Source organism: Protopterus annectens, chromosome 3.part0 (assembly GCF_019279795.1).
Source record: "Protopterus annectens isolate FY-2018-M chromosome 3.part0, PAN1.0, whole genome shotgun sequence".
NCBI classification, from domain to species: domain Eukaryota; kingdom Metazoa; phylum Chordata; order Ceratodontiformes; family Protopteridae; genus Protopterus; species Protopterus annectens.
Genome location: NC_056731.1, coordinates 1,486,645,404 through 1,486,668,032, shown reverse-complemented (window position 1 = coordinate 1,486,668,032; position 22,629 = coordinate 1,486,645,404).

The window sequence follows — 22,629 nt, the reverse complement described above, 5'->3', positions numbered from 1 at the left end:
GTGTCCCAAAATACAACAGAAGGATAATACCCATAAGTGTCACATAACTAATAAATAATTGTTTCCAGATAAAACAGAAAAGGTGGCCACTCATTATTAACCCCTGGAGAAACATGCATGTGAAATATGAACAACAGGGAGGATGCAAAACAAGGAGAGTAACCAGAGCAACATATCGTTGTTTGTGCTATAACAGTAACTCACCTTTGCTCTGCCTCCAAAATAACAGTCTATCTTTGTTTTTTCCATACCAGTAACTCACCTTTGCTCCCCCCCCAAAAGAATAGGAAAATGACATATTTTCCTAACAAGCCACATTTAAAATGCTAAAAGTGCTATCAAAGGAACTGTCCCTGAAGCATTTGTACATATTTATCAAAAGGCATTCCATTTTCATGTATTGGGAAGCATGTATACCTCTGAAATGGCTTGATAAACATGACCAAGCCATCAGTATACTTTTAACTAATGCATACAGATAAAAGTGCAAAAACCTTTGCTTCAGATTTTTCTTACATACATTCCAGCATACTCAGTATGTAGTTGACAAAGTGGAAGTATACCTTCTGAAGTTCAGTACACCTCTGTACAGATAAATCCTGAAGAAATGGCTTATGTGCAGTCTTTCCAACATAAACAAGTCTCCTCACCAAACGTTTGCCTAGCTACATGGTTGCCTTGTTATATGGTGTAGATTCAGGGCTGTTAGCACAGTGAAGATGCAAATGAGGCATGAACTCATTAGAATTGCTGAATCCCAAATACTTGGATCTGTGTAGGAGATATAAACATAGTGCAGGCACTCCATCAGTGTTTGGATTTAATGGATTGCAACTGTGAATGATTAATGGTTGGGAGAAGGGAAACACAACAGCACTGCAGGCTATCTTACTGCTACTAGGTGTGTCAGGTTAGCTCTACAAAATGTTAGATGTAAGCTTTGAAATGTAAGTAAGCAGCACACAATTCACAGGTTGCATTCCTTAACATCCAACCTGGCCTCCATTTGTCGGCAACTGCATATGACATTATTTTCACTTAATAGCCTTACATATTTTAAGGTATGATATATGATGGCTTACACACTACATGTCTCAGATTACTGGTCAGATAAGTGAAGAATGGCCAGCAAACACAGAAATGTAAGACAGAACTATACATTTGGAAGCAATAATCATGACAGGTTGCATGATCACTGGGTGCACTACATCCAAAAATGATAAATGTATTAATAAGACTTGCATGGTTTGACATCACTGTAGATGCTGTTGCAGTTGGATGTGTGCAGATTGAGTTCAGTTATTTGCTGCAAAGCTGTTTGTGTGGCAAAGAGGGATAAGACACCCATCCTATGTTGTGAAGGTGCATTGGAATGAGAGTTCAAATCCAGATCTATTTACACATACATGATGTGAGCCATCATTTTTTCTATGTATGTCAAACATTGATTTTCTTCATTTAACTACTTGCTATTTGTTTTTTTGTTTTTTTTCTCCTTTATTGACCATGTTAGTCTAATTTATTTTGGAGGAGCAGTGTTTGCACAATGTGGAGCTTAGTGCAATTGGTAGAATGGAGGAAACAAATTCTTGGTTTGGCTGTGCCTATCTCATTTGCAAAAAATGGGGCAGAGTGCAACCTAGACAACTGGACCCCCAGAAAGCATACAGGACCAATACAGTCTAAACAGAAACCAGATACATTCTGTTAATGCTACTGGGCATTGTACAGACCCATTAAGTGAAGCTTGAGTGTTGGTTAACAGTAAAAACCTTAATAATGCTTAGTAAAACATGGACTGTCATGTAAACAGTCATGTGGCAGCAGGTCTAAGTGTAAGATTCGAGTCCAGATGGTCCTGGGTTCTATTTCAGGGTCTGCAACCTTTTTTGAGTATTGTGACATTGCAGTCTATGGCAATGAACTGAAGGATAGTCAGGTATTATTTCAAACTTCTTGTGGTAACAGGTGTAAGTGTAGGACTGCCATACACATGGTCTTGGGTTTGAATACAGGATATTCCATACACTTTTACTGTTGTTCCACTTCCCATTATAGTCACTCTCACTTATAACACTTGAGATAGTGGATCTGATATTAATTGTATGTACGAGGGCTGACACCATACTATTGTGTCAGCTATTTATTTATTTATTTATTTATTTGTTTATTTATTTATTTATTTATTTATTTATCTATCTATGTATTAGCACATTTATTATCAGATGTATGACTGTGGGCATACTGTCTACTATACTCCTGTAAGTATAGTTCTGCTGTCTGGACTGTCATGGCCTTCACATTTGCCTAAGACACATATACAACTGCCTGTACATCCAATGAGCTTGGAATTTTAATTGCAGTTAGATAATGCCTCACTGCTACTTTCCACTTACCATCACACAATTTGTTTTATTTTATTTTTTATTTTATTATGTGTCATTGAATTGTGTCCATGTCATCCATGTATACCACATCACTAAATTATACACAACACAGTGGGGTAGACTTGTCCCACAAGGTCCGCTTGCCACCCCACTGGCTCTAGCACTGATGCCCAGCATATCTGGGTGTCAACCTGGAAACCCTGCCTCTGCTGCCCTTTCACTATTTGCACCCTCATGTAGGCCTGCCCTAGAGGCTGGTCCAGTGGTACCTTCTGGCAGCAGGAGCAGAAGTTGTGATTTTATCACCTGCACTGAGTTGCCAGGGATGGTGCATAGAGTTGTGCACCTCACCACTTGGTGCATGCCTATGCCGGCTGAGAAGCTGCTGTCCCTCATTTTGTGGAGCACTAAGAGGAGGAAAAGTAGATGTCAAGCATTCCAGCCAGTGGTAAAGTGATGTGACAGTGACGACTGTCCAATGGGTCATGACACAATTCTCACTGCCACCCAGCTTAATGACCATGTGTTCAGGATGTCCCCAACATCACCCTGATCATGGTCTCTCCCAGCTTTCTGTGTCCATCACTGTCCCTATCTCTTGTCTTGTTTGTCTTGTCTGTCTGAAATTGCTTCTTCTCCTACCCAACTTACCTGACCCAGACATACCTACATCCCTTTCTAAACATGCCTCTCTCTCTCCCATACATAGCTCTCCATTTCAAACATGTGTCTTCTTGACATTCTTGATTTGGTCAAATTGGCTATACAACATGATTGTTTTGAGGTCACCTCTCTTTCTGGAGGTGACAATCTAAATTGTATTTATTTTATTTTATTTATTTTATTTTATTTTGCATTTGTTGACCGGGCTAGTCTAACTGGATATATGTCCATTTTCAGTAGAGGCCATGGGAGATAAGCACCAAGCATAGGCAGTAACAAATAATACAATATAAACAATAGTAACAAGAGTTATAATACATTATTCAGATTGTACATGAGAGAGGCTAGTATAAAGTCTTATAGTAGGATTAAGCTAAGATAAAATACTGAGAACAAACAACATATGAGAGAAAAAAAAGAGAAAAATATATATAAATATAGAAGAAACAGTATAGGTTCATAGGTTCATAGGTTCATACTAGGCTATTTGCCCTAGGGCATTTATAAGCCTAGCCAGAGTAAGTTTGGCTTTCGCCAGCCATTTTAAGTTAATTTTGCTATGCCCTTTTTCGAGGTTAGTACTAACAGTGACACAGAAGTGATAGCCGGGGTAAACCTACGATCTCCCATCCACTCATCAAGACTCCTTTTGAAGAGAGTCAATGAGGGACTCTGCCTAATCTGGACTGGGATTTTATTCCAGAGTGAAGGGAGCCTCTAGATTATGAATCTGTCCCTTCAGCATGTCCTATTTATTTCAGTGCTGAGGTTCAAGTCTCTCGAGCGCGTAGCTCGATGGGATTTGGATTTCTTAAGGTGCAGCATTTCCCTTAATTCCGGGTTGGACATGGCTTTATACATCAGGCACAGATCGCCTCTGAGCAGGCGGTATGCCACTGAGTAGAGCTGGAGTTTCTTTAACCGGGCAGCATATGGCATCTGTTTCAGCCCTTTGATCCTCTTGGCGAGGTACTTTTGCGGTCTTTCCAGTTGCTGCAGGTGTTTGGTAAGGTACATCCCAAAAGGTGCATTGTACTCGATTATGGGCCTGTTGAGGGATGAGTAAAGAGGCACAATGACCTCCCCTGATCTAGATGCGAATCCCTTCATGATTAGGTGGGCTATATAAAATGTTTTTCTAACCACTTTGGCCACGTGGTTGTCAAATGAGAGATTGCTATCAACTTGGGTCCCCAGGTCCCTAATTACTTCTTCTGTACTTAATGGATTACCACCTATGTGGTAATTTGTGGGCACTTTGTTTTTGCCAAAGGGGGTGACTATACACTTTCTGGCGTTTAGCTTGAGGCCATGGCTCTGGCACCAGTTGTCTGTTTCTATGAGGCCCCTTTGGAGGATGCTTGTGTCGGCTGGAGAGTCGATTATGGTGCCCAGTTTGCAGTCATTTGCGAACTTGGTCAGCCACAGTCCTTCCGTGTTGGCCTGTACCTCCGAGAAATATATACCGAACAAGAGAGGTCCCAGGACTGAGCCTTGTGGGACACCACTTGTAACTGGTTTGGAGTCTGACATGGCTCCAGCAATTCTAATCATGTGGGTTCTGTCCTTGAGCCAGTTTGCAATCCATCTAGTGACATAGGGGTTTATATTTAAGCTGGTGAGCTTATCTATAATGCCCAAGTGGGGTATTGTATCGAAGGCTTTTGCGAGGTCCAGGTAGGCTGTGTGGACCACCTTCCCTTCATCAATGGCCTTGGTGATGGTTTCAAAGAAGTCGACCAGGTTTAAGAGGCAGGATCTGCCCTTAACAAAGCCGAACTGGGTAGAATCCAGTGTCTGTAGGTCCCCAATATCTTTATTTATGAGGTCCATGTTGATCCTTTCCATAGCTTTGCAGACCAAGCTAGTCAGGCTTATGGGGCAATAGTTTCCAGGGTCTGTTGAGGCACCACCTTTGTGGAGAGGGAACACTGTTGCTGTACGCCACTCTTTGGGTACATATCCTGTAGTAAGGCTGAGATTGAACAGTAGTTTTATGTTTGGGTTTAGCTCTTCTTGGAGTTCATGTAGGACGCAGCCTGGGACACCGTCTGGTCCCATTGATGCTGTCTTTTTTGCTTTGGAGAGGGCGGCTCTTACCTGAGCATCTGAGATGTCAGGGGGGCAGCACTCTGCTGGGATAGATATTTGCCCTATTGGTGGGGAGGGAGAAGTTTGCTGAACCTGTCAGCTAGGATGTTGGCAATGTCTGTGGGTTTGGTGTATTTTTTGTCATTTTGGACTAATTCTGAGCATATCTGGGAACTCCCACCCAGGTTCCTAACATAACTAAAAAAAGCCTTGTGATTATCCTTAGTGTCCTTTGCAATTTTTCTCTCGAAGCTGGCCTTAGACGATTTTATGAGTGCCCGTAGTTTTTTGCTAATACTGATCAGAGATGCCTTCCCTTTTTGGGATGTTGCTCTATCATGTAGTAGCTTCCTCCTTCTCTTGTATAGCTTGTTTATGTCTGGGGTCCACCAGACAGGACGTCTTCCTTTGGAAAATTGGGTCTTGGTTTTATTTGGGATTGCATGATCCATGCATTCCTGAAGGTGTTCATTGAATGCATTTATAAAGGATTCTGCGGTCTGGGCCGTATTTTCCACAGGCCCGGTGGCTTTGAAGGATTCCACCTTGGTTTTGAGGAGTGTGAAATTTGCTTTAGAGAAGTTTTTCACCGTGGTTTTCTGGGCAGGGGGTGGGGTTGGGATGTGAATAGCCAGTTGGATTAGTTTATGGTCTGATCTTACCAGTGAGGGATACACTTCTGGTCTGGAGCATAGAGTCCCCATGTTGGTGATGATCAGGTCCAGTATGTTTTCCCCTCTTGTGGGAGTGGTAACAAGTTGTTCCATAGCATTTGAGTTTATGAATTCTAGGAACCTTTGGGCTAGGGTGTTGGAGCTAGAGCAATGCTCCCAGTCTATGTTTGGGTAGTTGAAGTTGCTCAATATAATTGTGTTTGGAGAGACCTTCATATTTTCCAGTGTTCTCAGGAAGGCCAAGTGGGGTTCCTGGGTTTGGGAGGGTATTCTGTAGCAGGCTATAAACTGGAAGGCCATTTTACCCACTGTTAGTTGCCCATGGATAGCCTCTGATGCTTCGTGCTATGCCACCAACCTGGAGGTGTGGGTATCTTTGATGAATATTGATACTCCCCCTCCTTTTGTAGTTCGCTCCAAGTTTTGGGGCCAAAAAGCATGGTATGAGGTATAACCTGGTAGTGCTGGGGTGCTCTCGGGCACCCTGAACCAGGTTTCTGTTACTGCACAGATATCAATGTTCTCCATGCTAAGAAGAGTTTTGAGTGCATGCATCTTGATGTTTAGACTTCTGGCGTTGAGTAGCATTACTCTTAGTTTCTTATCCCGTGTGATACCTATGGAGGTGGGTTTGTCTTTTGAGCCTTGCCTAAAAAAAGGCACTATGGGGGTAGCAAGAGCCTTTGCCAATATCCAAAAGCCCAGGGGTGACAGGGGCAAGCCATCCTTAGCGAAGCATTGTAGCTTGTCGAGCATATCATCCCAGGCTGACAGGCATTGGATCCCCTTTAAAGCACACCAATACTTAAGCCAATTGTTGAAATTGAACATCTTGTCTTCATATTGTGGCATCATTCTTGGTGAGGGTAAGATGCTACTCAAGGTCAGGGTCATACCGGCCTGGGCTACATGCACAGAGAGCTCCTCTATGTCTCTTTTCATGTAGTCCAGGGAGGTACGTCTCAGGTAATTCACACCAGCATGGACAATGACTGAGTCATATTTGTACTTGCCTTGGAGTGACCTGAGTGACAGGCTGCTCACCGTGACCTTCTCCTTGTTCAGCCTGGTGAGCGGGACATTTTTTTTTTTTCTAAATTGAGGTTAGCTTACTTGTTATTACAGGTAATCAGCATAGATCAGTAGAGTAGAGAAGTAAAGGGAGTGTAAGATTGGGCACTGAGGTATCAGTCAGTGTTAGAGCAGGAACAAAGCCAATGTATTTTAAGATGTTCTTTGAGATGTGTTTTAAAAAGCATTGAGGATGCAAGAGTTGAGAGTTCACTTTTAAGCTCGTTCCACATTTTTCCTACTGTGTTGGTGAAAAGTGAGGCCCCAGCCCAGCTTTGTTGTTGGATTTAATGGTTGAAACTAGAAGCCTATTAGCTGAGCGTAATGTAGCCAGATTTTTATAGGGAGTAATCAATTAGTGAGTATTGGGGTTTTATTAGGGTGGTAGAGGATCTTTTGGGTGATAACAAGTTGTTGACAAAGTAGATGGTTTTGGAGTTCTAACCACACTAGTTGTTTGAGGTTGATACAGTGGTGAGTTCGATAGGGGGTGCCAGTGGTGAATCTGGCTATGTTGTTATAGCTGGTTGCTAGTTTGTTAAGGTTGTTTTTAGATAGATTGGTATATATGGCAGAAGCATAGAATAGTGTAGATATCAGGTGAGTTTGAGCAATAGTGGTTCTAGCTGTTTGGATAAGGAAAGACTTGATTCTATAAAGGGAGCCTAGTTTTTTTGTTAACAGATGTTATGGTAGTATTGATATGGTCATCATAGTTAAGGTTGTTATTCCCAGGAGACGGGTTGTAGTGTCAGGGGAAAATGCTAATTCCATTATTAGAAGTTACTGTGAAGTGAATTTGTGTTGACTTTTGAGTAGGAGCAAAGAGCAGTAATTTAGTTTTTTAGGGCTCAGGAGGAGGCACTGTTGCATAAACCAATTTTCTATAGTGTTAAATACAGACTGGGTGAGGGTCTGGAGTGAGGTTATGGGCTTTCTGAACATATTAAAGATGAGTCATCTGCGAATTGAATGCAGGTAGCTTGAGGAAGTTTGGTATTTAGATCATTAATAAATATTAAAAAGAGAAGAGGGCCTGGAATAGAGCCTTGGGGTACTCCAATGCTCACAGGCAGGGGTGTGGAAAGATTATTGTCCCAGAGCACAGCTTGCTGTCTGTTTTCTAAATAAGATTTAAACCAAAGTAGTGCTCGTGGGTTGAGTGAGTGGGCTTTTAGTACATCAATAAGCAGGTGATGATTAACCATATCGAAGGCTTTTGAAAGGTCGATAAATAATGCAGAGGAAAGAGAGTTAATGTTATGATTTTTATTTATACAGTCATCAAAGGATAGCAGGGCAGTTGTTGTGCTATGGAATGGTATAAAACTGTGTTGGCAGTTAGCTAGTAAATTATTATGGAGAAGGTGGTCAAGGAGTTGTTGGTGGATGCATTTTTCATTATTTTGACTATTGGGGAGAGTAGAGCAATTGGGCGAAAGTTGGAAAGGTCAGTGCATAACCCACCTTTATGTAGAGGGATGATGTGGGAGACTTTCCATATGGAAGGGATTGTGCTTTCTGTAATAGTTCTATTTATAAGGATGGAAATGGGATAGGCAATAGCTTTAGCTGCAATTTGCAGGTATTCTACTGGTAGGCAGTCAGCAGAAGGAGTGCATGGTTTGAGTTTTTGAATGAAGTTGCAAATGAGGGAAGTGGGTACAGGTTGTATATGAAAAGTGGAACTGGGTTGTTTGGGGTATTTAATGATGAAGTGCTAATAGGTGGTAATGTATTAGCTACAGTTTGGATGGCTTCAGCAAAGTAATTATTAAAGGCATCATCAATTTGCTTAGGGTTACTATGGGTGATACCTGATGGGACAGGGGATTTAGAGTCACCTGACTGGAGTAGTTTGTTAATGCCTGACCAGAACTTTTGTGGTTTTTGTTGGAGGTGGAGGTAGAAGTATTTTTTGTCTAGGAGAATATCTTTTTTGGTGGCATTTCTTAGTTGATTGAAGTAAATGTGATCAGAAGGGCTTTTAGATGTTCTCCATTTGGGCCAAATTTGTTTCTTAGGAGGATCTTTCGCCTAGTTTGTTTTGTGAGCCATGGGGCAATTTTGGCCCTAATTCAGGAGGAGTGGCAGGGGGCATGGTAATCTAGGATTTGTAGGAATCTAGTATTAAAGTAGGTGACTGCTTCATCAAGTTGCAGATGGTACAGCAGTGACCAGTCACATGCTTTCAGTTAATTTTGGAAGCTCTCTGGTTTAAAGTGTTTTTTTTAGATCGGGCGGTTTTGTAAATTTTACAATTAAGGATATGAATTTTTTGTTTAATTATACAGGTTAGAGCATGGCCGCTGATATCATCAGGAAGGGTTCCTGGTTTATAAGTACCAGGATGAGTCTAGGGTGGTTTCCTTACCACTTGATTTATGGATTCTAGTAGGGGTGGTTATTATTTGTGAGAAACCATAAATATTTATGTGATTGATAGGATTGGGTGAGCTACATGTAGCCCAGTCTATGTTAAAGTCACCTAGTACAATAGTTTCCTGAGGTAGGTGGGTAGAGAGACAACTAAGTAAGTTTTCAAGAGTATTGATGTTGTTACCAGGAGGAAGATAAGAGCAAATTAGATAGATGGATTTAGAGTTGTTGATTTGAAGTTTAGCAGTAAGGGTTTCTGCATTAGTATCTGTGGGTAGGGACACATTTAAGGGTGAAACTTGAAGCTCTGATTTATATAAGATGGCTAGACATCCCCCTTTTTGGTTTTGTGATCACATCTAAGGATGTTACATCCAGGTGGGGTAATTTCTTGGTCCTGAGTTGAGGGCTTTAGCCATGTTTCTGTAATACAGAGAATATCAAATGTGTGCGTCTGAAAGAGTGTGTGGAGGTGGGTAATTTTATTGTTAATGCTACGGATGTTAAGGTGAGCTATGAGGAGGGAGTTAGCATGTCTTTTTGGGGTAATGGAATTATGTGAAGTGAGACTTTGTGGGTTACTTGTAATTCTTGAATTGGGGCCAGGGTTTGGATGAATATCACCATCTAATAGGGGAAGCTGCTGAGGTTTTTGTAATATCTTTAAGAATGAGTAGTAGTTATTTAGGGTTTTTTGTTATGGAAGTAAGTAATATGGGAAGATCTATGATACCTAGGGAGTATATAGGTAGAAGTGGAGGTTATGTTAATGTGGTTAAGAGAGATTCCATGAGAAACAAGTAGAGTTTGATGGTGGGGGTAGTGTAGTTTAGGCAGAGACAAGTGTTCAATGAAGGTTAGCATGTAGGGTAGAGTTAGAGATGCTAGAATAGTGGTTAAGCGTAGTAGGTTTGTGTATGTAGAGGTATGTGTTGTGGCCATTTTGATGTGTGGGTTGAGAGGCAGAGTAGGTAAGGGGATGGAGTTTAGTAGAATGTTAAAGTAAAGGTGGCAGAGGGAGAGAGATGTAAGAGGTAGAGAAGGTTAAGTGAGGAAGTTGTAATAGTGCACTAAAAATAGAGATGGTAGTAGGAGAAAAAGCTGTATAATGTTAGCAATACAGGATGTAGTAGTGTGGAGGTGTTGGGGAGAGGGTAAGACAAAGTGTAGATTTACTTTAAGTATTTAATGAGGTTAGAGGTGGGGCTGTTAAGTAGAAGATGTAAGTGATAGGGTGGTGGGGGGAGTAGGTGTAGTTGCAGAAGTATAAGGTGGAGTGCACTGTGGGTGGGTGGGAATTAGGGGTAGGGTAGGGGAGCGGAGTGAGCCCGCAGGGCGAACGGAGCGGGTTGGAGCAAGTAAGGTAGGTACAGCAAAAAAGTTATCAGTTGTCTTTACCAGTAGGGGAAGAACACGGTAGAAATGTCAGTGTGTAACCTTAATGTAATATAGCTTTTCTTAAATGAGTGTTAGTTAACATGGTGTGGGTGGTAGTACCACGAGTTTAGTAGGATGAAAGGAATATATAGGTAAGGACAGGTTAAGACCTAATGGTATTTGCAGGTAATAAACAGTCTGGTAGAAATACTGCCACCTAGTGGACAGCCAGGAAATAGGAGCTAGTAGAGGTAAGTAAGTGGAATTCCCCAGACAAAAAACAAAAAACAAACTGTGGCTTTGGGAAAGGAAAAAAGAAAATGTTGGAGGAGAGGTAGCTAGGAGTCCACGGTAGGATGCTGAGTCTCACACAGATGGGTTTACAGGCATAGTAGGCATTGGCTAAAAACAAAACAGGTAATTAGCTACATACATGTACAATTGCTTAAAACTATAAGTTTTTTATGAAGCCAGGGAAGCAGTCAGTTTTAGGGGAGTCTTCTGGTACGCAGGTGGTTTTCTTTTTACAATTTTTGGCAGGGATGGAGCACTCAGAACACTTTGCTGTAAGAAAGGAGAGAGAAACAAGGTTAGAAGGCTTCAGTTATGGAAAGTGAGGGGAAAAGGAGGGCATAATGGGGAGAAAGAACCTCAGTACTACAATTTACATGTCTGTCTTCAGTTACAGCAAAATGTAGCCCTCACTAGAAAGTACAGCCCAAACGCCCATACCTTAACCCTCGCAGATACAAAACTAATAAATTCAACCCTAGTAAGTGGGTTGCTACAGTAGGGCAATTCCAAAAAGGGCAGGGGTAATCCTTAATATCAGAATAGCTACAGAGGCAATGTGGAGTAAAGATCCCATGCTGTGATGTCTATAATTTGGCAACAGTTGCAATGTAAACGTAGCTGAAAAGATAAGACCCACTTTATTAATCTTGCGACTAAGGCAAACTATGGCTCACTTAGACGCTAACCCCAGGGATTAGGGAAATTATGAAGAAAGGAAGAATCCAGCTACAGGCTAAAACATGTGCAGGCTAAACAGGTCTAGAGGATAACAGGAGAGGAAAGTGGCCTCCCTTAGTTGCAGGTACGCATCAACAGTTGGTTACAATAGACACAAGCCACGTGTCCCCGAGATACATGCTGCAAATCCTCAGCTCTAGATAAGGTTGCAAACACAGTCCAGTTATATTAGAACAGCCTGGACATGCGTGATGTTTAGTGTTATGGATTAATGAACTAAGCTGTGTTTCAAACTAAAAACAGCCTCACCTATAAACACAATTTAGGGCCATGGGGATAACACTATATTTAGAGATACCCAAAATACCATAAGAACCCACCTCAATTAAGAGCCCGTCTGTAGGTACCTGTGCTGTAAGGCAAATCAAACACGAGTATTGGTAGAGGATAACAAAGTAGAAAACTATTTGTAGCCAGTACCCATAACAGATTAGTGCAGCTGCACTCATGTACAAAGTTATAACTGCGACTAAACACGTAGGAGAGATAGCTCCTTAGTTATGCTAGAAACAATATAAACACTAAATTGCACCTACAGGCAGTATCACAGAACATACAACTAACCTTCTACCTTGAGTCAGGACAAGCAGCTCTACCACAAACGTAGTACTAGGGGAGTAAGGACGCTAAAGAGTGGGGATTGAAAATGGAGCCACAGGTATGTCTTGGGATAAGTAAATTCAGGGGCGGAAACAGGCTAGGGGGAGGAGATATAAAGGAAGTCAGTGGCAAGGTCCAGGGTTAGGAACAAGGAGGGGCAAGAGAGTAAGAGAGGGACTGGAGGCATGAAAGAAAAGCAAGTAAGGTAGGTACAGCAAAAAAGTTATCAGCTGTCTTTACCAGCAGGGGAAGACCAAGGTAGAAATGTCAGTGTGTAACCTTAATGTAATATAGCTTTTCTTAAATGAGTGTTAGTTAACGTGGTGTGGGTGGAAGTACCAAGAGTTTAGCAGGGGAAAAGAAATATATAGGTAAGGACAGGTTAAGACCTATGGTATTTGCAGGTAATAAACAGTCTGGTAGAAATACTGCCACCTAGTGGGCAGCCGGGAAATAGGAGCTAGTAGAGGTAAGTAAGAGGAATTCCCCAGACAAAAAACAAAAAACAAACTGTGGCTTAGGGAAAGGAAAAAAGAAAAGGTTGGAGGAGAGGTAGCTAGGAGTCCCCATTAATATTTTCCAGATATGTTCCCTTTACACTGTTAACAAAATGGTTAGCTATAGTTCTTTCCTACCTCCCTCCTGCACATTCCTGACCTGCTTTCCCTTTGTTCTTCCTCTTGCTTGCACCCCATTTCACAACTGTCCTATTTCCTCCATTTCACCTTTTTAATGCATTTCTATATGAAGGTACGCATCGCACACCAACGCGTAGCAACAGTGATTGGCAACAATGCATTTATATGAATTTAAAAGTATTATATACACCTGTAAAAGTATTATATACACCTGTATTTGAAGCCAGTGATATCTAGCCCCAACAATGAATGTATTAAAACATGCTGCCAGAGAGTCATTTAAGCAGCAGGTGTATTACATAGACTCAATAAAACTATGAGACCTTAGGATTGCAGTTCCCATTTGCAGATTGCCTAGCTATGCACAAACATGTGTATCTTGCATGCATATGCACTTTATTAACCATCACACAAATCTGCTGCTTGCTGCACTATGGAAATGCACATATTTTGCTGTATTACTTCTGTTTACTGTCCAGTCCCTTTGTATGACATGAAATTACATGTGGAAACATTATAAATGGATGGTCCTATTTAACAATATGTCACATATGTGCAATACATCCATGTGGTGCCCCTCCCCCAAACACTGCAATACTGGTGTCTCAGTACATTTTCAACACATATATCAATCACAGTAGAAAATGTAATATCAGATATTGTGTGCTATGCAATATGCATCAATCTGGTAACATACAAAACTGCAACTATTGACCCATATGCCTAAAAAGCTTGATCTGCAAGACTAGGGAAGGAATCAACATGGACCATATGCAATCGGACATAGGTCATCTTCATCACACCTGAACTGAACCATTTTGTTTTTGTCAGGGATAGATCCTGAATACCGAACCTTGTGGACTTCTTGGGTACTGACTCCAAAGACCAGGAAGAGGGATAACAGGATATGCCACCTATGCTGAGTTATCCAAGACATTTGACACTATCCCCCATTCATATCTCACAGTGAAGACCTCCCATGTAGGGATTAAACCATGCAGTAGTAGAAAGATAACTACTTACCATTAGAATACCACAAGGATCTGTGCTGTGGCAAAATAACATCCCAGGCTGCCTACTGAATGGTCTAAAACTGTACCTAGTGGAACCATTTTGCACTCTTTCAACCACAGTCCAAGTACTGGCTTTGCTCCAGCAGAGTGGAAAACAGCAACAGTAATTCCCTTGCACAAAACAGTCCATCAACCAACTCTGGGAACTATAGACCCATAAGCTTAACCAGCCTTATCTGCAAGGCCATGGACAGAATAATCATAGACCTTATCAACAAAGATGTAGGTGACCTTCAAACTCTTGACCCAACCCAGTTTGGCTTTGTCAAGGGTAGATCATGCTTATTAAACCTGGTGTACTTCTTCAAGTATGTCACCAAAGCCTTGGATGAAGGCAAAACAGTACATACAGCCTATCCTGACTTAGCCAAGTCTTCTGACACAACCCCCACTCAGGCATTATTGAGAAACTCACCCAGCTGGAAATTAACCCATATGTCATTATGTCACTAGATGTGTAGCCAACTGGCTCACCAAAATAATGAATACAGTCAAAGTTGGGGATTCCATCTCTACCAGCAGACCAGTTACCTCTCTCTTGGATAAGGGCTGTTGCTGCTGATTATAGACTTGTGCTACAAGTATAGACCATACAACTTGGTCAATAAGGGAATAAGGGTATAACATGACTAGATGTATAAAGGCCCTAGGGCCAATAGCTTAGTAACCTCCTATGAACTTATGAAATGTTTCCAAACTACATCCCTGAAATGCAGGCAACAGCAGATGGCCTGGGGTTTATCAAGCTTGCAGATGACTGGTAACTGGATGCACTAATATAGAGTCCCTCAATGACGTTAACATATTAAGAAGGAGCTGCCACATACAAATGACTGGTGCCAAACCCACAGACTAAGCCTTAAAGCATACAATATATCATTGGCCCCTTTAGCAGTGAAGTACCCCTGCTAATTATGATATACATAGCACCTCTCTAAGCTCAAACAGCATTATGAGACTTGGGAACATGTGTTAATAGCAATCTGCACTTTCATCTCTAGATCATAGTGGTGACACACATATTCTGCATTGCACACATCATACATATAGACATCACATCCAAGACCAGGGTGGTCATACCTCTGCTGTACTCTACTCTTATCACATCACCAATTGAGTATAATGTTTGCTTCTGTCTGTACCTCACCAGATACCTGCAGTAATTGAGAAGACACAGGATTCTGCCTAGTAGACTCCAGGGCCTCAAAACATGATATATATGAAAAGAGTGAAAGACCTGTCACTGTACTCAGTATTACGCAGGCTGCTGAGAGATGGCCTATGCCTGCCCTACAGAGCAGTCTCAGACCCTGCCCCACTGAGACTGCTGGACATCTGCAAATCAAATAACTTGGTGCATGGCTCTCAACCTAGCCTATGACATGAACAGAATATGCTAAGGAGACAGATATATCCCCTAACAACTCACACCCCTCTGTAATAGGTTCACACTGTGTGTGACGTAGTGCTCCTCAATGACCCTGTTCAAGTGCAACCTTGACTACTGGTTGGGTGATTGTAAAGTCACCTCTGGGGTAGCATCTATGTCCCCCATGGGCAGGGCCAGTTGGTGTTGCTTACACAAAACACTCTGCTAACAATGAACTTCTAACTATAATCAATAAGGGTACTTGTGTTTTTACACAGCTAGGATTCTAAACACTGCAGAGCTATTAGGCTAGTAGGTTCCTATGCAAATATGAAGCTATGAACCAGTGTAGGCCTCCCAAAATGTTGTCTCCCACATGGCCTGCTGATATCATCTACTATAAATTCATCTGCACTCTTATAAAAGTCAGACGTGCTGTGATGCTTGCATAAAGTTCTGTAGTCCGTATATTTAGATAGGTAGGGGCTCTGTTCTCAGTACAGTCAACTGAACATATATGTGTGTATGTGTGTATGTGTGTGTGTGTGTGTGTGTGTGTGTGTGTGTGTGTGTGTGTGTGTGTGCGTGTGTGTGTGTGTGTGTGTGAGTGTCTAGACAGCATAGCAGAAGAGTATATCCCACAGTTACTGCTCCAATACCCAGGACTGACAGCATTTTGATTCTTGCAGATGCCTACACATCCATTTCATGCAGCCCATCTTGTCCTCCACATGGCCTGCTGATATCATCTACTATAATTTCACTTGCAGACGTATAAAAGTTAGAGTTGTGCCATGGTGCTTGCATAAAGTACTGTAGTCTGTGGACTTAGGTAGGGGTTCTGTTCTTACTGCAGTCAACTGTCCATGTTTGCATCTCTAAACAGAAGATCGAAATGTGTATCCTACAGTTACTGCTTCAATACCCAGCACTGACAGTATTTTGATTCTTTCAGATTCCTACACATCCATTTCATGCAGCCCACCCAACATCTTGTCAACCGCATGACCTGCTGATATCCTCTACTATAAGTTCACCTGCAGTCTTATAAAAGTCAGACTCGTGCCATGGTACTTGCTGTGTTTTTAGTCTGTGTATTTAGATAGGTAGGGGTTGTGTTCTCACTGCAGTCAAGTGTGTGTGTGTGTGTGTGTGTGTGTGTGTGTGTGTGTGTGTGTGTGTGTGTGTGAGAGCTGTTGCTTGATGTTGCAGAGAGCATTTTACACAAGCATGTGGGACACTATTATATTCCCCCTCCATAGACACTCCTGATATCATCAACTATAAAGTGTTGTCTGAGACATGTCAAGTCAGACTTGAGCTGTGGCACTTGTGTAAAGTACTGCTTCTGTAGTCTGTGTACTTAGGTAGCGGTTCTATTTTTACTGCAGTCAACTGTTTGTGTGTGTGTGTGTGTGTGTGTGTGTGTGTGTGTGTGTGTGTGTGTGTGTGTGACCTGTTGCTTGACTTTACAAAGAACATTTTACACCAGCATATGGGACACTGTTATATTCTCCTCAACAGACAAAGCTGATGTCATTAGATATTAAGTGTTGCCTGAGACATTACAAGTTGGACTTGAACTGTGGCACTTTCCTTAAATACAGAGGTCTGTAGTCTATGTACTTAGATAGGTAGGGGTTCTATTCTCAATAGTCAACAGTGTGTGTGTGTGTGTGTGTGTGTGTGTGTGGGTGTGTGTGTGTGTGTGTGTGTGTGTGTGTGTGTGTGTGTGTGTGTGTGTGTGTGTGTGCGCATGCGTGTGTGTGTGTGTGTGTGTGTGTGTGTGTGTGTGTGTGTGAGTGTGTGTGTGGGTGTCTGAGCTCTTGCTTGATGCAGCAGAGAGCCTTTTACCCCAGTATGTGGGACACTGTTATTACCATATTCTCTTCAGAAGAAACTGCTGATGTCATCAGCTGTATCAGATTTTTGGATATGTAATACTCTCACCAAGGATGGATTAGACACTGGTCTGGAGGCCAGGTAGATGCCACCATATCTTATATCAGACAAATTACAGTGACATGTATGTCTTTCACTCTATCCACATTATCCACATACGTGATGGCATGGTTTGTAGGCCGTGTGTTATCCTGCTGAGAAAGCCCTGTGGTTTCTCCAGTTGCTGCAGGTATCTGGAAAAGAACATGCAAAAGAGAACATTATACTCCATTATAGTTCTGATGAAGTTTTACTACAGTGCTGTCATACAATCCTAAGATCTGCAGATGATGGCATGACATATGATGTGCACAACATACGCTTTCAGTACCACTGTGGACACTTGGTGGACAACGTTTAGACTGATGTCTACATGTTTTCCCAGTGATGGCTTCACTGGGTGTCAGCATAGCAAGCCTGTTGTCAATGTTGTCTTTAACATGGAATTCTACTTTTCAGACAGACAACATAATAAAGACACATTTCTGCATTTAGTTTTACACTGTGTGCCTTTGTCCCCATTCATTTGTCTGTGTTAGCTCCTCCTGTACTATGTTATCATCATTAGCTGATTCAATGATTCCACCCAATGTGCAAGAATCAGCAAACTTGGTAAGGCAAAGGCCATATACTTTAGCCTGAACTGTCAAGAAATGGAGTCCAAACAGTGAAGGGTCAAGCATAGATTCCTATGGTTTGCCAGTGGTGACCACTGTACTGGTACATTTTGATTCACCAACTTTCACAGTTGTCGGTGACACATTTGGTTAACCATCTACTGATGTAAGGGTTAATCCCCAGCTGGCAGTGTTTCTCAATGATACCTCCATGGGGGATTGTGTTAAAACCCTAGACCAGATCACGATAGGCAGCATGCACTTTCTTACCTTCATGCAGCCTTTTCACACAGAAGCAATGGCCTATGACAACAACAAAGATCACCTGTGGCGTGACTTAACATGTGCACTTTCATGGTATAGTTCATTACATACTTCAACACATCCTCCACACAGGCTGTTTTCCCATACAAAGGTGTACACCAACATGCATCCATCAGAGTGGATGGGACAACACCTGGTGCATGCATGTATAGAGAAATCCTGACTCTCCTTGACTGTGAGGTGGACCAACATGCGATCATGGACTTCATCTGCATGTACACTAGTAATATTCTGGCTGTGTGTAACAGACCTGTGTGAGTTGTTAATGCTACATAATGTCTGTTGCATTTGATAGATGTCCTTAAAGAAGTCATCAAGGCCATGCAAGATGAGAACAGCACCATCTTGTGGAAAATGACCATGTGAAGGCATTTGACAGAAATTCACACTGAGGTATTCACTCAAGACTGTTATCTGTGGCCATAAACAGCTATGTCACCAAATGGGTAGATCAGTGTTTCACATACATGGCATTCCACTATGTTGAAATGTGTAATGTGACTTATATCTTAGGTCCAGTGATCAGGTCTGTACATCAGGGCTGTCTGGTAGGCCCTTTCCTGTCCATTAGTTAAGTGATGGACATCATAGCTGACATACACATGCTGTGTCCACACAGCTGCCTGAAGGACTACAGAATATGGGCAGTCATTGACTCAAACTGTGATATTGCTATAATACAGACAGTAGCAACCCATAACAAACATGCTGCCACAGGCATGACAACACCTCCATTGACAAGACACAATGCGGGAGTTGTTATTTTAGGAAACAAACACACCACCCAAGTATAATGTGAGCATCACATCTTATAATCAGACCAATAGGTATGTGACCCACATGCTGGGGTAGATGTTAAGTGGTACATCCACCAGCATGTGGTCACAGTGCTGACTACTCCCTTGAATGTAACACAAGCACTGGGTATTTGAAGGACATCCACATCTGAAACCATAATATCTTCATGGCTCCCAGCCTTCATCACACCAATAACTGCTTACAGTGCACCCTTCTTCATGTATGTCCTACCGCATCTTCCAGTGATGTATAACGGAAGTATACCACATTTGTGACATTGATCTGTCACACAGCTTTTTGGCCATACCTAGGCATTCTTTCTGTGGAATATTCCTGACTGATGGTGCACAACACCAATCAAGTTGTTACACCGATGCAGGTGTGCTACCTGTTCTGCCTGTGCACACACTACATACATAGGGGTTCACAACAGTAATGGCATGTACATCATTCATGATTGTGTGGATTGTGCCATATATATATATATATATATATATATATATATATATATATATATATATATATATATATATATATATATATATATATATATATATAGATATGCCATGCACACAATACTGTCACTGTAAAACAGTGTCAGTGTCCCTCCTAACACCTACAGCAGATTTTACCAGTGTCAGCACAGTGTGTGTGGTTACCCATCATAATAGTTGTTCATGTGTGTGTGTGCAGACTTATCTCTTACCACTGTAAATCATATATGCTATGTCAGAGGTATGGGATTACTGGTGATATTATTCTAATATTGTCCATGATTGTGGATAGTTCTTGTAATGTTTTTCATGAGCCTTTACCTGTGGTCACCTTGCTAGAGACCTCTGTGGGGAGTAAATTCATATTCAAGCATATCAGTTTGCACAGCTTCACAATATGCACCCTACTCCAATTGTATGCCATATCCCTGATAAACATCCTCTGCATTATTTATGTAAGGATGCTTATCTTGCACAGACATCCTCCCCATTATTGTCATCTTGACAGTCAGACAAAACACATTTTCACTGTACAACCATCTTCCACTGACATGCCCTCCTCTGCTATACATGTAGGAGTTTCATCTGTTCTCTTTCCTTGTGTTCATTCCTAGAATTCATGTGTGTGTCCCTGTTCAATACACACACTTCCCCTGAGTTTTCATTTTTCACGGCAGTTCATGTCCCATTACAGATCATTTTCACAGCTTCAGTACACAGTACCAGAAATGGGTTATCACAATACTTCGCAATATAAGTACACTGCCCTGTACTGTGTTTGGACCATATACTTCACATTCATACCTCTCACCTGTCCAGATATTCCCAGGATGTCCAGATGTTTTCCTTATCAGATTTGTGGCTTTCTGCCATATCACTGGGGTGATGTCAAGACTGATGTGCGTAAATGTTGCATACATTTGAGTTCATACCTCTGAACTGTCCTGATTTGTGCAGAATGTCTACTTTTTGCCTCATATTTTTGATCTTTTTCTCATAACATATTGATTATTTGGCAAATCATTAGCATGTCATAGCAGATTGAAGTCATAAACTGATGACAGACATTTGAGTTTCAAACATCTTGCTCTTCAAATATTTCACGGTACTGTACAACCTGTTATTCCTTCAACTTTCTAAGACGACTACCAATATTAAAAATTGGTCCCTAGTTTTGGCCCTTTGTCCCCCCCATTATTTATGGCTTTGCCCAGATTTCTTCCTCTAAGAAGCTGATAAAGGTTCATTCTAACACATTTCTTACCGACAGCTATGTCAAATATGTCCCTATTTCTGGTTATTTGTCCCCTCATTATGTTGATCTCTGTGCAGATGTGTTGCACTAACACATTGACAGCTATCTGTGAAGTTCTGGTGATCATTGTGGTATTCTGAGCAAATTCTTGCACCATAGCTGCTCTGATTTACACAGAATTGATATCCGCATCCACTTACATGGTTTCCTGGCCGGCAGCACTTTTGCCAGCTATGAGCCCTGACTTAGACAGGCCAGGCATAATTAATATGCATTGCGAGCTACCACTCATCACTCACCACTGTGCAAACATGCAAATGCCATCTAGGTTTTCTGTGGATCCTACACAGAGTTTATTGATTCCCACGCTATGTTTATTCTTGCTTAAGTTCCTATCACCTAACAATGACAACTTCAAAATGCTGTCATTAAATAGCACCCTTATAGAAGTCATTTCACATACCAAACTACTAGGCATAATAACTGACAACCAACTTAACTTTGACCTACATATTCAAAATTCCATAAAAACACACCAAAAACTTGGAATGCTTTATAGATCAAAGAAATTTCTCACCATCCCCTCCAGAGCTGCACTTGCTTGCTCATATCTCCTACCTTCCTTACTCTAATCCAATTCTAACTTTTCCAGTTCTAGCAAATCAACAGGCCAATCTAGCATCAGAACTAGAAATATGTTATAATTAAGTGCTAGGTTTGCAGCAAATTAGCCAAACAATTCCCATCATTGTATTGCACTCAAATCCTTAAACTGTCTGCATCTCTATCCCAAATATACCCAACTTCTCCAGGCATACAAAATAAAATACAAAACTTTATATTGTCCTGCTGTAACCCTTAATCACTACCTACCAAACTGCTCCTTCTCTCCATTGAAAAACAACTCCTTACAATTTATAAGCCCAAAATGTCCATTGGACATTTTCTATATTCAAATTCAGTAGCCAAAGCTTGGAACAATATCCCGGTGGAGATTAGATTGATACTTAGCACTAACATTTAAACATTCACTAAAACACTTTCTCCTCTCCTTTCTGTCTTCTTCTTTTACTCTTTCCCTCTTTTCATCACATCTTCCTACCACTCTTCCCATCTTCTACACTGTCTACTATTCCCTCCATCTGTTTTTTAATAGTGACGCATCTGCAAAGTCCAGTCTTAGGTCTTTTCTGTAAACAAGCAAGCTTTCATACTCAAAAACAATGATGTTAACCAACTATTCCCAGAAAACTATAAATACTTATAAATGTAAATATGGTACTGTTGTTTCTTCTGCCACCTCATTTGTATTATGTAAATATTGCACTCTTGTGTCTTCTGTTATCATATTTGTATTACGAATTGTGTATTACAATGCAAGTAGTGAATGTCCTTTTACTGGAGCTTTTCTTATTGGTCTTAACTGATAATTTCTATGTTCACTCAGACTTTCTTGGTAAACAAATATCAAATACATAAACAAATTAAATGAATAAATAAAGAAAATATTTTAGTATAATGTACTTTTTGTTCTGGAATATTATCTCATAGGTACAAACATAATTATTGTTGGACATATATCTACAGTTAAAATGAATTTGCATCTATCTTTTTGTTGTGGTTATTATTATTATTATTATTATTATTATTATTATTACTGTTATTATTATTATTATTAGTAGTAGTAGAAGTAGTAACAGTATACTGGAGCTTTCCTCCCCAGGCCTCTGCTGAAAAAAGGCAATTTGTTGTCTAATCAGATAATTCTATTAACCAAATCTGTGTCTGTTGTTAAGTAATTATACTTCTTAAAGGCATCGGATGAGTCACTACAGGGTATGCGAGT